The 14,447-nt window shown below is 38.2% G+C and overlaps 1 protein-coding gene across 2 annotated transcripts in view; it reads right to left on the minus strand.

The window, feature by feature from the left end:
* Window positions 1-14,447, minus strand: part of slc8a4b (solute carrier family 8 member 4b) — an 88,901-nt gene that overhangs the window by 58,111 nt on the left and 16,343 nt on the right. Inside the window, exon 1 of one of the 2 annotated variants that reach the window (XM_056243546.1) lies at window positions 4,824-4,890. The exons of the other annotated variant lie outside the window; for it this stretch is intronic. The gene's annotated coding sequence lies outside the window, so the exon portion shown is untranslated. Of the gene's footprint in view, window positions 1-4,823; window positions 4,891-14,447 lie in introns of those variants that run through there. 2 annotated transcript variants of the gene reach the window in all.

Raw genomic sequence — 14,447 nt, forward strand, 5'->3', positions numbered from 1 at the left:
GGCAGAGCCACTACTACATGACCTGACTGAGGGATTAGAAACAGTGCCACGACTTGCAGAATTAAGAGTCCTCGCACTCTCTGACCTGAAAGAGTAAGTTTGAGAAACTACCATTTATTTAGAAAAATAAAGTCATAGAGGTCTGGAATGACATGAGGGTGAGTAAATGATTACAGAATTGTAATTTTTGAGTGAACTATCTGTTTAAGTTTAGTATTTCTGTTTTGATCTATGGGCGAATCTCTCAAGATGTCAAAGAAGTCAAAGAAGATGTAGGAGATAAGGAAATCTACCATCAAGCTTAACATTTTTTTAATTACAATTTTCTCATTCCACCAATTCTCATTGCCACAATGAAAAAACATATCATGAATCATTATATAAATCTTTAAGTATGTGCAGCATATATCAGTATTTACCTTTAATTTATGCAGATTTGTAATGTATACAATAAAGACAATCTAATCCTCGATCATCCCTGTAGGCAAGGGGGTTATTTTCAATGAAAATCAAATGAAAAGATCATCAAAAAAAGAAACCTGCCTTTTTTGCCCTAAAGTAATTGCTTATGGAGGTCCACACAGATAGGATTTATTATTGATCAAACAGAGCTTGACACGAGCTCTTGTCAATAAATAACAGACTGAAATTGGCAATCAAGAGTGTCCTTTGCTGACAAGAGTTCGAGTCTAATAATGCTGCCATCACGTGCTATCAGAATTATCGTAAATACAAGTTTCCTGGTTAAAAATTGGACATGAGTGCCCTCTCAAATCGTACACTGGGAAGCTTGGGGATTATTTTGATACCCAAGTTCTCGAGTTGGGCAGTCCATAAACTTTAAACATGGCGGAGGTGAGAGCGATTGTGTTATAAAGCAGCCGGAAGCAGGATCCAAGAGCAGCAATGTTTTTTATTAAATAAAGACTAGAACTTTGACAAACTCAGACTAAGACTCTGGAACAGAACTCGTGAACAGAACAATCGACATGCAACATTACAACATCAAGAACTCACAAAGCCTGAACTAGACACAGGGCTTAAATACATACTAGACTAACGACGAGACAAGGGACACCTGTGAACATTTAAACAATCAACCAATGACAACATGACACAACAGACAGGGGAACACAAGGAAAGATCACATGACTAGAACAGGGGATCACATGACAGACAAGAACCAGGAACAAGAAAAAAAAAACGTGACAGATTGCTGTGACTGGTATGCTTTATTAGTTTTTTCGACAACAGCTACATCCCCTTGTCTTATTGTTAAAGTAGTGCATATTTATATATATATGAATAATAATTTGAAGCATATTGTGTTATACACCACGAAAATAGCCTGTATTTGATGGAAATTCCAGAATTCTCAGCATGTCGGGGATGCTAGATATCATTTTGGCGTTGATAAGATTTTCCCAAATAAATATGCAAGAATAAACCTGGTGTCCTCCATGATAGATGTTCTTTCTGACAACAAAGCACTTGAACGTGACAAGCTCATAATCGCGACTTCAGAAGTAGGACATTTCCAGCATGTGAAGGCAGCATAAGGCCTGAGTTGAGAAACCTGAAGGGACCACATTCCACCACAGCAAATAAACCTTTTCCAATTGCCCAATTTGGCCTTGTTCGATGGGTTTTCACCATGGAAAAGGCATTTTGAGGTGGGAAACATCATCTTTGCAAACAATGATTTGAGTCAGGAACCATTAACGTCAGTGGCCACTGGCCAGGGGGACAAGACAATGTCCTCACCACATTACATTTTCAAAACAGCAACAACTTAGTCTGGCTAGAATTTATTTAGAAATATTATAATCTGGTTCTCAAAGGGGTCTGCTGATTCCCTGTCCAAGCGGCAACCAGTGTTAAAACCAGAGCCACTCTGATGGGTGAAGGGTAGAAGGCGGCAAAGCAGGTACCTAACAGGTTATTTCCTCCTTGTGTATTTGTCCCATAAACAGCTACTAAGAACACTGAATTTCATTCACATGACTCTGTAACTCTATGCTGTCTATTCTTCACACTTGTCAAAGACTAGGCACATAAAGAAAAGTCAAAATTCTTAAAGTAACTTTTTATTATGTTAAAGAGTGTAGTTATTTATTTGTATTTTATATTACTTTTGCAACTATCAGGTTGACTAGCACTGAGAATACACTGTCTAAAGGACTGTCTCAGAAGGATTCTTATCTTAGTGAATCCATTAGTAGTAACCAATAGGAGTATAAAGTACAATCATAAATAAGACATAGTGTGGAGAAAATAAAAGTGAGATAAGATGAAGAGAAGACCTACTGATGCATATCTGGCAAATTATTTGTAGGCTGTTTTTTAAAGGGCAGTCATCATGGCTGACCTTGGAGAAAAAGCGAAAAGACTATATATGATGCACTGAGAGGCCTGTGGCTCACTCTCCACTCATCTTTTTCATTACTTTCCCAATCATGCCTGCCCTCTGTGATCCTTTCTACCGCTCTTCTTTCTCCACCACCTGCATTAATTTTCCTTTATTTCCCTCTTTAAAAACCTGACCACAGTCAGAGGCTGCAGAGGTCACACCTGTCCTACATCAGCACAGTCTGGTCTGACCCAAGATCAGCCTTTCACTGAACCTGCCTCTCTCCAGCTGGCTCATGTTCAGTTCCAGGACCTACCGGATAGACACAACACCTGTTCTTTTCTATACAGGATGTCAGAACTTAGAAATATTTTTAAGAGATTCATCCAAAAATGAAAATTCTGTCATCATTTACTCAAACTCATGTGACTTTCTTTCTTCTGTGAAACATAAAAAGATATTTTAAGGAATGTCTCATAGTGCGTCTGAAATCGCATACTGTCTGAGTTGGTACTACATTTGAATTTGAATTACTTTGCGACCACTGAAAAAGTATGTTCTATATAGGTTAGTATGCATATAATATGAATGAAAATGAATGAAAATGAATGATGCACTATCCACTATGTTGTTAACTGTCACGTAACCTACCAGCATCAGTTGCATCGCTTCATTTCCATTCATAAATTCTCTCCCGTGGCCATGGGTTAGAAAAGAGTCCACCAAATGCACACTTCAGAATCTTGGCTGAAGTATTAGGTCATCCGGTTACTTTTTGCCTACTGTTTTTCAAATACTATGTATTTGGACATGCTACTCTGTTGGAGTACTGTTATTCACATAGTATAGGGAAGTATTCAATTTCGGAAGCAGCGTCAGTGTTTATTTTGTCACTACAATGGAAGTCAATGGTAAACAAAACTTTTTGGTTACCAACATTCTTCATAACTTGTTTTATGTTCCACAAAATCAAGAAAGCCATACAGGTTTGGAATGATAAGGTGAAAATTATGACAGAATATATCTCTTTAAGATCAAGTCCCGTGTCTATAAAAGGCTTTATAAACAAATATTTGTGTTTTGAACTAAGTGGATTTTTAATACAACAAAAAGTTAATTATCATTAAAAAAAATATAATTTTTCAAAGAGATTTGAAATTCAGCAAGAATGCGTTTCAAAGAAGGCTTTTTTCAGAATCTTATGACCTAAAAAACTTGAACAGCATTGTATCTTTGAAAATTAATCTGCATGATTATTTTAGGAAAAAACACATGCTTGTTTAAAGCTATGGCCCTCTTTTATTTTAAAGTTTACCACAGTCCCCATCAAACGCACATTTCCTTGTGGCAGAGAGTTTGAGTACAGCAGGTATTTGGAAATCTAAGCAATTCTTGCCGCTCGCCATTTTCAAGTAAAGGATTTTGCTGTTGACTGGTGCTCTTTTATATGTTAAAATGACATTATTTAGAAAGCGTTTATAAGACGTAGATTTGAAACCATTCAGCTGTGCGCAATTTCAAGATAATTTGTGATTTATAGATTTCACATCTGGAAGAGAAGTTTTTTTGTGCATTCGTTCTCTGAATCACACCGATGCACATTTGAGAAATGATTGTAAGATCAAATGTAGTACGTTTTCTACACAACATTTTATAAATGAGGCCCAAGATGTCACATAGGGCAAATGAGCCAGGACTGGTGCCCCTTCAAAAAACATGACAGCTCTCAGTGTGATATATTCATGTTTGTTTGCATTAGTGTCAGCCAGACACTTCTAAAGTTAAATTATCTTTACTTGCTGGCTGCCTATCACTTTGTTTGAAAATATGATAAACAAAGAGAGCTTGAAATTTGCTATGTAGCGTCTCTTCAGAGTGAACAATGCTCAAATTCACATTCTCAGGAGCAGAAAACATCAGCTATTTGAAACAACACTCAATTGTTTGATTTTTATTCGTCCATGAAAAACACACCAAATATGTATACTCCACTGTTCTCTTAAAATGTTTTACAGAGCCTCATTGTTACTAACTATGATCCCCGCTGACTTCTTAAGGCAAAACCAATGGGGCGGAGAGAAGTACATCCATAATAGGGATTTATAGGCAATGGAGACCAAATGTAACCGTTGTGTAGCTCATAATATATCCCTCTAAAACTCAAGATTAAGGACTCAGCCCATCAGTCTCACAGTCAGACGTGCTGAAAGAAGCAGGCTATTATATTTCATAATTAGCTAATTGCATGCTTGGCAGCTAATGATGATGGCCAGTGGTTGTCTTGCGTGGCGGGTGCCATGGCCATGCATGTTAAATAGATGTAAATGCTTGCGGGTAATTGTTGTGGGAACTGCTGTAACATAAGATTGGACGGGAGATAAACGTCTTCATGGTCATTCTCACAATAAATGAGTGCTCAAAATAGAAGCCTAAACTGTTGTGCGTGTAGTCGTGTGTGTGCGTGTGGATGCACCTGTGTGTGCTACGCTGACGAGGCCCTCTTAGAACATGTCCACTCATGGATGAAAGCACCACAGTCCACTCTACACACAAATACACAGAGGCAGAGATGGAGATGAAGTGTGAAAAGGGCAACAGGAGAAGAAAGGTTGCTGTAGGACATAAAGCATTGTAGAAAAGTGAATTGACAGACAGAGAACAAGATAGAACAGACAAAGAATAAAATAAATAAACTGTGATGGAAAAAAAGAGTGAATTGGTGCTGGTTTGGTGCTCAGCTAGCTAGTCCACTGTCAGGGGATTTATGAACACTTAAAATCTTTTTTGATTTTAGGAAATTAAGCTTAATTTACTGTGTGCAATTTGTCCCTTTTTTTGTTGTTGTTGTTGGGAAAACTCAAAAAAGGCCACGCAAAAAAGAAAATATGAGATTTTTTTACAGTGTTTCGAAATAATGATAAAACTGCCCAAAAAAAAAAAAAAGATACCTCAGTCTTTTGAGAACAGTAAACAGGCAAAAAAATATTTAATAATATTACTAATAATGTGAGTAATTGTTACGGGTGTGTGCAGGGAGGCAGACAAAGACACAGAAGATAAAGGTTCCAAAACACAGTTTACTTATAATCAAAACGAGTAGCGATCCAGTAGTAACACACACAGGTATACCGGTGACTGGACCATGAGTACATGGAGAAGATGTCATTTAAGCGTACGTTTACACGACAACGATATGCTTGAAACTGAGTTTTTCCTTTGAGTTTTCCACTTACAGGCGACACCATTATCAAAACAATCCCCATCACACTGATCCGCCGTAAACGACTAAAATGCTGTATTCTGCTGCCAGGCCATTAGATGGCGGTGAAACACTATAGACTGAACACGTAATTAGTGATGGCAATTTCAAAACACTGCTTCATGAAGCTTCGAAAACTTTACAAATCGCTTGTTCCGAATCAATGGTTCGGAGCGTGTATCAAACTGTCAGAGTCACGTGATTTCAGTAAACGAGGCTCCATTACGTCATTACTGTTTCGAAACGTTTCGGAACACTTCGGAAATTCAATGTTTCACCGCTGGGGGCGATGATCTCTGTCAACCAATGAATCATGAGGAGTCACTGAGAACCATTGAACAAGTGTCTGTGGGTTTTGTCTGATCTCTGAACAGTTTTATACATTTGTAGACTATTTAATTAGACATTATTATAATTAAAATGAATAATGGTAGTTAATAGTCTTATTGGCCTGTTTAGCTGAGCCATTCATAGAACTAACAAAACAAACCCTGACAATTGATAAAATAATATACACTTGATAATCTTATTAAATGATTAGATAATTGCATTTGAAATATTTTACTTTCAATAAAACATTTGCAATAGATTTGTAAAGGGGTTTTTATGCATGTTTGGCCCGGGTTTTTGTTGCATTTACACTGTTCTGACCACTAGGGGTCACCATGGAGACACGTGTCGGATTGTTTCGAAGCCTCGACACAATACGGCACATTTGCTTCAACTGTTTCAGTGTTTCACGAAGCCTCGATCTGCCCACCACTACAAGTAATACGGATGTGCATGACGTCATCGTCTTCAGAGATTTGCGTTTTTGTTGTTTACACGGACACCATTTTAAAAAAACTTGCACTTTGAAACCCGTTTTCTAAAGTTTTCTTCTTCAGGCACCCAAAGCGCTGTTGTGGTGTAAACGAATGGCCAAAACACATATAAAGTTTTAAGCTGAAAATGGTGTTGTGTAAACAGCCCCTAAATAGCAAACTCAAACAAGATAATTAATCAAACACAGCTGAAACAAACAAACTAATAATGACGGTAACCAAGGAGACAAACGAGTGGCGCAGAATCTGAACATGGAAGACACAAGTCCATGAAAACAAAACCAAACTGAGCTGAATGGTGACAGTAATATGAGCTAATGAGTTGCTAGTGTAAAAGTAACACAGTGCCATGTTTCACTCTGAAATACACAGTGACCAGTTGTTGGCCAGCTTAAGTAGCAAAATATAAAAATCCAAATAAATACCTAATAAATAATGTCTACCTGAAATCAGAAATATTTGTTAAAGTGTCAGATGGTGTAATTGTGGCATCCACCAGAAGGTCGAGACCATTTTTAATCCCTTGTTAGTCACAATTGTTGAGTTTTTCTTTTTATGGCTAACTGTAAACCTTGCTTTTTTGAAATCTTGTTATTTCTACGAGGGATTTGTCCAAAAACTGTCCAAGAATTTGTGGTTCTGTGTAATTGTTTCCCCTTTATTTTCACATATTACATAACTTCTCATTTGCTACAGCAGTCTCAGAATAACACAGCAGTGGATCACTAGTAAGTCTGCAGAAGGGAAATGATGTTCACAGTCATTCATATCCCAGCAGGGAACATATCAGTAGGGCTGGGTACCGAGTTCGGTACTTTTTAGGTACCGACCGAATTGCCTCGATACTACCGAGTATCGAAACATGTCTTGTTTTTCGGTACCACATTTCGGTACCTAAGTGGTTAATCTCGTCAACGTCAGTGAAACAATAAGCATGCAGCATGATTGGCTGTGGCGGAAAAACACTAGTTTACGCGGCTGCCCAGAGACGCGGCTGGTCGCACGTGAGGCTGCAGTGTGTGTGTGTGTGTGTGTAGCGTGCGTCCCAACCCAGATAGATAGAAAATATGTGGAAATGATCCAAAGTGTACCTATGTCATGTGCCAGACTCGATGCCAGATGCACGCTATGCAATATTTTCGACAAGATAATTGCTGCCAAGACCGGCAACACGGTAAATCTAGGCACTGAAGCGCACAAAATACACTTGAGAGTAATGGTGTTCACATCGAACGCGAATAGAGCGTCAAATACGCGTCTATCGCGTCTAGTTCGACGCTTGAATCTTCAGCTCGAGTTCAAATTTTTCAACTTGCACGGAAGACGTTCGCGGCAAACGCGTCGCCCAATTCGCGTCATTCGCAACGCCCGGCGCGAATGATGCGTCTATTCGCGTCTTTGCATTGACTATGTATGTAATCTACTCGCACAAATAATTAAATTCGCGTTCGGTGTGAACACACCATTAGTAAACACTTGTTCATTATTAAACAATTAAAATATCTCCTTGCTATTGTTTCCACATCCATAATCATTAGGCTACTTTTGCCTGTGCTTTGCAGCAAGCTTCACGTGCAGGTATATATCCCGCCCCCCAGTAGCCTATATTTAATTTAATTCACATTTATTTGTATAGCATTTTTCACAATACATATCGTTTCAAAGCAGCTTTACAGAAAATGCATGTCTAAATTACAATTTAGAGTGATCTGTTATCAGAGGTGACAGTGTAATGCATTTCAATTAATTTTCATTCAGTTTCATCGTTAATTAATGCATTAAGTTAAAGCAGAAACAATGAGCTCATTGAAGTAAAGAATACATGTTGTTAAATGATTAGGAAACATAGAAAACTTTAGCATTGGTGCTTTTTTACATACTCAAAATATGAGTGTAAAAAAGTCAACAAACTGAAAAAAAAATTAGGTAATATTATATTGTTAAACCTGGTTACATAAAATTGGTATCGAAAAAAGTATCGTCCAGGAACCGGTATCGAAGTCAAGGTATCGGTATCGGTATCGGTACCGAACATTTTGTTACGATACCCAGCCCTACATATCAGCGGTCAGAGCAGCTCAAGTTCTCTGACCTCTACACGGACTGATCTTAGTAGATACAGTATACAGTAAATTTATGCATGGTGACCTTCAGCAGCAGCTGAATCCTGGAGCCTGTTGGACAGGAACAGCAAGCTCAGAACCAGACAGCCCACTACTAACAAAACAAGCAGCTGGCTGCTCAGCAGGAGAGTGTACCGCAAGTGTGTGTGTGTGTGTGTGTGTGTGTGTGTGTATGTGTGTGTGTGTGTGTGTGTGTGTGTGTGTGTGTGTGTGTGTGTGTGTGTGTGTGTGTGTGTGTGTGTGTGTGTGTGTGTGTGTGTGTGTGTGTGTGTGTGTGTGTGTGTGTGTGTGTGTGTGTGTGTGTGTGTGTGTGTGTGTGTGTGTGTGTGTGTGTGTGTGTGAAAAAGAGAGAGTGTGTGCCCTTGAAATTGAAAACCAATAGTTATCAAAAGACTCAGTTTAAACAGTGCAGTCCATTCTAAGTTCCCATTGGCTATGCATAACAGGAAAGTGTCATTTGGATTTTTAACCCTTCAGACATTTTTATCTTCAACACAATACTTTCCAGACAGACTTATTTCTGAATGGACTGAATAAAGGTTTTTGTGGGGGCTAATAACAAAATATTGCATTACAAGATAAAACATTGAGCAAATGTGTTGAAATGTATACCGAGCTGAGCTTTTAAATAATTTTTGGGGGTCTATAGCATGTCTATATGACAGGGGTTCTCAACTCTGGCCCTCAATGTCCACTTTTCAGAGTTTAGCTGCAACCTTGATCGAAATCACCTGTCAATAACTTTCTAGGGCTGCGTCCAAAAGCTTAGACAGCTGACTTGATGGCTTGCAACAACACAGTCAGGGAGCATTTGCGCACAAAGGTAAATAAACTAAAACTAACTGGTACCTTATGAAACAGACTTCTGAGGCAGCATAACAGTTTAATAATCTACAACAAAATAGAGTGAGCTTTTTATGATAACTAAGCGAATATTTAATTACTACAATACTCAATTCTACAGAACGGTCAAAAACATTTACACACAAACTGACCACCAACCACAACCACAACTTTCAGACGCCATCTTTATTTTTAGCTTAAGTCTCAATGGAACGCAGAGAATTGTGGGATATCAAAGCAAAGGATATATCTATGCTGCCTTTAAAATCGATCAGATGAAGGTATCTCAGGGGACAGAACATTCGGATTCGGATGTGCCTCGACGCCGTCCTACCTTGGAATGCAGCCTCCGAAGGCAGCATTTTTAAGCTTTCGGACGCAGCCTAGAAATCCTGAAGACCTTGATTAGCTTGTCCAGGTGTGTTTGATTAAGGTTGGAGGTTGGCACTTCGAGGTTCCAGGGTTGAGAACCCCTGCTTATGATATTGTCATGCAAATGTCAGATTTTTGGTCAATATTTATATACTGAATCATTGTATAAAACACTGAGTGCCTCCCAGGTCAATGGTATTAAATACAATTTTCACACTACAGTGTTAAATTGATTACATTGGGACCAGTCATCTACCTACTACTGCTGAAACATCATTATTCTTCTGACTGTCTGCATTGTTCATGGCCGATAAGACAATTGATCTGTCCCAGTCTTGATGGTTCAGCTAACAACAGGTCCTAGAACAGTCCTGAAGGCATATGTGACCCTGGATCACAAAACCAGTCACGAGCACGGGTATATTTTTCGCAATAGCCAACAATACATTGTATGGGTCCAAATTATCGATTTTTCTTTTATGCCAAAAATCATATATTAAGTAAAGATCATGTTCCATGAAGATATTTAGTAAATTTTCTACCGTAAATATATAAAACATTTATTTTTGTGTGTGAATACAGCACAATCGCGAACATAAATGGACAAGTTTAAAGGCGATTTTCTCAATGTTTCGATTTTTTTGCCCCCTCAGATTCCAGATTTTCAAATAGTTGTATCTCGGCCAAATATGGAACGCTTATTTATTCAGCTTTCAGATTATGTATAAATCTCAATTTCAAAAAATTTACCCATGTGACTGGTTGATTGGTACAATTGTCCTTGTAAATTTCAACAGACAGGATCACTAAGAGAAAAGTGAAGGATTTGTGAGTGGTGAGAATGACTTTAGAACTGTAGTGTATAAGGGAAGGTGTCCTGAAATGTATAATTTAGTATTCTAAGTATACTTGGCTTGTAGTTGTGATTGGGTAGCCTATTAAATACTTTTTTCTACATACTGTCTTATAAACTTACATTGTTTGAAAATATTGATTTAAAGAAAACAGATGTGTTACTAATTCTGAGTATCTTAATTTTTGTGTTGGCGAGTCCACAGGTAGGCATTTACTTCAAATCACTTTTATTCTTTTTCCGCCATTGACTGAATTTTCCGGCTATCCATGTTTTCACTGTTATATGGTAATGGGTGCAGAATCTCTGGATCAAAACACAGATGGAGAAGAAGCAGAAACTAGTGATAGAAAGATTGCTTACGCAAATGTAAAACAAACCACACCATCATCAAAAATGAAACAGCATTTATATCAAAACTGCCTAACGTTACCGAATTAAATGTCGACCCAGGAAGAGGAAATAACTGTTAAGAGTGTTGATGAATCTACTACATCTGTGTTTTTATCATCGTTCTGAATCTGATTCGGCGTAGTCTTTGACAAAAATGGGATTTTCTCAGTTGCTTTTTTTTATGAAACACCAACATTCAAGTGTTGATAAAAAGGATGCATGTTTTTAAAATGGAAGCGTTAAAGTACAGTTAGAGGTATTTCAAGTATAAAAAATAATACCTAAATAGGAACAAAGTAGTATACTTAAAATGCAAAAAAAAAATATATATATTTATAAATAACTTTTATACTTTATAACTGTAACTTTTATACACTAAAAAGTGGGCCAATTTAGTCTCTAGCAGTATTAAAATATACACTTACAAGTTTACTACTAGTACACTGATATTAGTATATTTACTGCATAAGGTATACTTGAAATATACTTCATAGAATGTACTTGAAGTTTACTTCTTTTTTGAAAGGAAAGTCAGGAGCTGACGTTGGTGAGATGACATCAATAGTTTAAAAAGAAAGAATTGTGAGAGAGTGAGTGCTAAAAAGACATTCTTTAAAAAGACACGGGGTGTAAAAATGAAAGAAACATAGAATGAGAGTGAGAAAGAAGGTGCCAAGTTTAGAGGAGATAAAGCAGCCTCATCCCATTTTAATTTAGTCTAACTCAAAAAGCTCCAAGCCTGATTTCTCATCTAGATCATTTTTTCTTGAAGCTTGGTAAGCCACTTATTACATGGCAACTTACCATATAAATAAATAAATGGACATTAAATATTCATTCGAATTGAGACAATTTTATTATGTGAGAAGAAAGAGACTTCAGAGTGACACGAGAGACATAAAACTAACACAACTATAGGAGAATCAGTTGCCTGGGACAAGTAGTTAATTAATTAGAGATGCACTGATATTAAAATTCTGGCTGATACCTATAAATCAATAATTATGTTCATGTTATGGCCGATTACCACTAAATGGCCTATATTGAAATTCTATTCTAAAAAATATATTTAGGAATTAAAGATTGCATTCAACAATGTTATTAAACGATTAATTTTAAGTGAGCATTGACCTCAAATGTGATTTAAATGTAAAAATAGGGGAAATGATCATGCACCATTTTACATAAAGCCAGAATGGATGTTAAATTAAAATTCTTTGCTAATGGCTGATAATGACATGCTACCAATATAACATGCATCCATTTATTAGACCAGGGGTTTTCAACCGGTGGTCCGCGGCCCCCTGGTGGTCCGCGGCGGCATTGCATGTGGTCCGTGACATGCATTCCAGCCTATGTAATTTCACTATTAAAATCACTTTTTTTTCCATAATTTATTAGCGCATTGGTGTGAATACTAAATTTGATGAAAATATCTAAAATAATATAGAGGAGTTGAGATTCAAACTGGCACAGGATAGGCTAGCTTTGCACCTATCAGGTTTTGCGTAGGCCTACACATTCATCTTGCGCGCGAAATAGACCAGCATCTCGGAATTAAGGTAATACATTATTGAGATTACATTGAAAATACACTTAATATTGGTGAATTTAAATTTGGAGTGGAGTGGAGCTGTTAGCTAGCGTTTCTAACGAAGTTTGCTAGTCAGCACCAGCATGGATCGCTTTTTAGTGAGGAAAGTGACAGATGTCAGGACAGATGGACAGGCTTCTGCTGCATGCTCTTCAGACAAAGCTACAACTTCGGAGGAAACAGGGAAACGTAGAGGGAAACGAAAAAGAAAATACAGTGAAGATTATGTTAAATATGGATTTACAGTTACGACTGGCAAAACAGGAGGAGGTACCACTGTGTTTCGTATGTTCAACGTTGCTTTCAAATGAAGCCATGAAACCGTCAAAACTTTCTCGTCATATGAAGACACATCACAGCTTCTTAAAGGCCAAGCCTTTTGAGTATATGGAACAGATGTTGCGTGATTTCAAAGGACAGCAGACGCTCATGAGAAAGAGTGCAAAAGTAAGTGAAAATGCACTGAAAGCCTCATATCTGGTGGCTCTCCAAGTTGCACAATGCAAAAAGCCTCATACTATTGCAGAGCAGCTGATTTTGCCAGCAGCTATAGACATGTGTAAAACCATGATGAACGAAGAATGTGCTAATAAATTAAAAACTATTCCTTTGTCAGATAGCACAATCGGACGTCGAATTGAGGAAATGGCAAATGATGTGAAAGCGCAGCTGATAGAGAAACTTCGATCAGTTCAGGGATTTTCCATTCAATTAGACAAGACGACAGATATAACAAATGACGCGCAACTTTTGGCATTTGTGCGATATGAGGATGACCTCTTTTGCAAACCACTGCCGCCCTGAACTACAGGTGCCGAGATCTTTTCAGCCCTTGATGACTTTTTCAAAGAACACAATATTTCGTGGCAGAAGTGTGTGGCGCTATGTAGCGATGGAGCCAGAGCAATGAGTGGCAGCCAGACTGGATTGATTGGGCACGTAAAGTAAGTAGCACCGGAGATAATTTGGACACACTGCATGATTCATAGAGAAGCTCTGGCCGCCAAAAATCTCAGTGTTGAGTTTAGCGAGGTGTTTGATGCTGTTGTTAAAACTGTAAACCTGATAAAACGAAAAGCATTAAATACACGCCTGTTTGCATCCCTATGTCAAGGCTTAGGAAGTGAACACACCTCTCTCCTTTACCATTCAGAGGTGAGATGGCTGTCTCGCGGGGCGGTGCTCGCCCGTGTGTTTGAACTACGTGACGCTATCTATACTTTCTTGTGCGAGAAGGAGTGCACTGAACTGGCTCACATGTTCAAGGACAGCCACTGGTTAACTAAGCTGGCGTATCTCACCGATGTTTTTGCAGAGCTTAACAAGTTGAACACTTCAATGCAAGGGAGAGATTCAAACGTCCTGCAGCTCTACGAAAAACTAGAGGCATTTTTTAAAAAAATGTCAAGATGGATAGAAAGAGTGGAGAGTGGTAACTTGGCTATGTTCTCTTCAGTTGAGGAATATTCTGACAGAACTGACATTAAAGACATTGTGTGTGAGCATTTGAGGAAGCTTGTGCTTCAATTCCGAAAGTACTTCAATGATGCTGATGAGTGGCGCTGTGACAGCAAATGGATCTTGCTCCCATTCAGTGATGATGCAGCAGCAGGGTCAAGCTTAAATACTGCAGAAGAGGATCAGCTCATAGAGATGTCCACAGACTCTGTCAGGAGGCATATGCATGATACACAACCCCTTGTGAAGTTCTGGATAAGTTGCCAAACAGAATTTCCAGAGCTTACAGTAAAAGCAGTGAGGTGTCTTTTACCCTTTCCAACTACATACCTCTGTGAGAGCGGGTTTTCCACACTGGCATATCTAAAGAACAAGTAC

This window comes from Rhinichthys klamathensis, unplaced genomic scaffold, assembly GCF_029890125.1.
Source record: "Rhinichthys klamathensis goyatoka isolate OS25496 unplaced genomic scaffold, OSU_Roscu_1.1 h1tg000803l_1, whole genome shotgun sequence".
Lineage (NCBI taxonomy): Eukaryota > Metazoa > Chordata > Actinopteri > Cypriniformes > Leuciscidae > Rhinichthys > Rhinichthys klamathensis.